This window comes from Arachis ipaensis, chromosome B10 (genome assembly GCF_059453495.1).
Source record: "Arachis ipaensis isolate K30076 ecotype BB chromosome B10, ASM5945349v1, whole genome shotgun sequence".
Taxonomy (NCBI): Eukaryota; Viridiplantae; Streptophyta; class Magnoliopsida; order Fabales; family Fabaceae; genus Arachis; species Arachis ipaensis.
The window spans coordinates 75,752,618-75,755,483 of NC_142435.1; the positions used below are offsets into that span (position 1 = coordinate 75,752,618).

Here is a 2,866-nt window from a genome sequence, read left to right on the forward strand (position 1 = left end):
TTTCTCATGTTGGACCAAATTGGGGTTTGGATGGATATATTGACATATAATCCTACCAATACTTTGATTTGGGAATTCATGTGGTATAATCAGTGACCATACTTTATCTCTTCTCATGAGCAATTAAATCAAGGAATTGGGCAATTGTTCAAGTTTAGAGAGATTGGGTTGCCAAGGAATTGGAATCCAATCACTTAAGATTGCCAAGGAGATCAATGAATGCATTGATTGAGGAAGAGATGAGAATGAACTTGATCCGGAGAATACAACATCTCCTGAGCCCAATGAATCCCCCATTTCTGATCTTACCCATTCTCTTTATTATTTGCCATTTACTTTTATGCTCATCTTCCCAATCCCCATTTAAGATTCTGCAGTTTACCTTCCGCCCTTTACATTCTGCCATTTATTTCCAGCATTTACATTTTCTGCTATTTACTTTCCCGCCATTTAAATTCCTGCACTTACTCAACTCAAATTTCTGCTTCACTCAACTAGAACATTCCTCTAATTAAAGTTGCTTGACCAATCAATCCCTGTGGGATTCGACCTCACTCTATTGTGAGTTTTTACTTGATGACAATTCGGTATACTTGCCGAAGGAAATTTTGTTGAGAGACAAGTTTTCGTGCATCAAGTTTATGGCGCCGTTACCGGGGATTGATTTTATATCGACAATGATTAAGTTGGAGGATAACTAGATTGAGCATTTTTTTTTCTTTTGTTCAGTATTAATTCCATTTGAGTGATTTACTTTCAGTTTCAGTTAGTTTCTTTCCTTTATCCCTTACCTATTTGTTGTGTTTTTTGCCATTAATTACAAGTCAGTTAACCAACCCACTAACTGTTTGATATATTTCACCACTCACACTAATAGCATTCCTAACAAGAGCAATTTCTCCATTCAATTTCTTTCTTGCTTTTTGCCTTGTTGGTTGTATGACAGGTAGAAGAAGTGGGGCTTCAACTTCCTTTGATTCCGAACCTGAGAGGACCTTCCTTAGATTAAGGAGGGAAGCAAGAGGAAAGGGAATCATTGGTGCTGAAGAGGAGGAAGAGTATTTTGAACCAGACATGGAGGAGAATATGGAGAACCACCATGAAGAAGAGGCTCACAACCATGGCAGAGAAGGTCCAGTGAATCATGCTGGGCAAGAGAGAAGAGTTCTAGGCTCTTACATCAATCCAAACCCAGGAAACTGTGGAAGTAGCATCCAAAAGCCAACCATACATGCCAATAACTTTGAACTAAAGCCCTAGCTCATCACCCTAGTCCAGAACAACTGTGCATTCGGAGGAAGTGCCCAAGAAGACCCCAATCAATATCTCACCACTTTTCTAAGGATATGTGATACTGTAAAGTCTAATGGTGTCCATCCTGACACTTATAGACTGCTTTTGTTCCCCTTCTCACTCAAGGATAAAGCAGCTAAATGGCTGGAATCCTTCCCGAAGGAGAGTCTGACAACCTGGGAAGAGGTGGTGAGTAAATTCTTGGCAAGATTCTACCCTCCTCAAAGAATCAACAGGTTGAGAGCTGAGGTGTAAACCTTCTAGCAACAAGATAGTGAAACTCTCTATGAAGCATGGGAGAGGTTTAAGGACTTAACAAGAAGGTGCCCACCAGATATGTTCAATGAATGGGTGCAATTATACATTTTCTATGAGGGTCTTTCTTACGAATCAAAGAAGGCAGTAGACCACTCATCCGGGGGATCTCTGAACAAGAAGAAGACCGTTGAAGAAGCCATAGATGTCATTGAAACTGCAGCTGAGAATGATTACTTCTATGCTTCTGAAAGGGGCAACAATAGAGGAGTGATAGAGCTGAACAACATGGATGCGCTGCTGGCTCAAAACAAGATGATCACCAAGCAGCTGGCTGACCTCACCAAGAAGATGGAAAGGAACCAGGTGGCAGCAGTCACCACCTCATCAGTAGCTCAAGAAGGAGTGAATGCAGAGGATGAGGGTGACCAGGAACAAGCCAACTACATTGAGAATTCACCCAGGCAGACCCATGATCCATACTCCAAAACTTATAATCCTGGTTGGAGGAACCACCCAAATTTTGGGAGGGGAAATCAATAAGGTCAAGGCCAAGATCAGAGACGTCACTACCCCAACAACAATGCAACCCACCAACATTCCACACAGAGATAATATCAGCACCCACCTAACAATACCTCTCAACATCCATATTAAAACCAAAATGGCCTTTCTCATCCCTCCAATCTCAACTCACCATCATCCGAAGATAGACTCTCAAGAATTGAGACTCTACTTGAAGGCATATGCAAGGAAATCCAAGACAACAAGGTGTTCAAGGAGGAGGTGCGAGCCAATATCAAAAACCAGGGAGACACCATCAAGAGGATAGAATTTCAAGTGGGATACCTCTCTGAGAAGATTCCCAAACCTACTGACAGCTTCCCAAGTGACACGGAGAAAAACCCGAGAGGTGAAGCAAAGAAAGTGAGATGGGAAGAATGCAAGATGGTCACTATAAGTGATAAGGGGACTGAGGAAGAGCTGAACAAACCCTTAGAACACTCTGGAGATACTTTAGCAGAGAAACAAGAAGAGAGTAACCAAGAAACCAAAACTACACAGAAGGAGATTCTGAAACTCTATGCACCTTTTCCCCAAAGACTCAAGGGTGGTGTAGAAAAGAGAATATACTCAAAGTTCCTCGACATGTTTGCATCTCTCCATGTAAACATACCATTCATCAAGGCTCTCCAACAAATGCCCTCATACATTAAGTGCATGAAGGAGCTGCTGACCGGGAAATGCTCACTCAAAAGAGGGCAAACAATAGTGATGAATAAGGAGTGCAGTGCTCTCATTCAACTAGAGTTGCCTA

At 41.9% G+C, this 2,866-nt stretch overlaps 1 non-coding gene across 1 annotated transcript; it reads right to left on the reverse strand.

Annotated features, from left to right (window-relative positions):
- Positions 1-1,527: 1,527 nt before the first annotated feature.
- On the reverse strand, positions 1,528-1,634 carry LOC148580466 (small nucleolar RNA R71). The gene has a single exon (XR_015899700.1). It is a non-coding gene; the product is annotated as a small nucleolar RNA R71 (small nucleolar RNA).
- Positions 1,635-2,866: the final 1,232 nt, after the last annotated feature.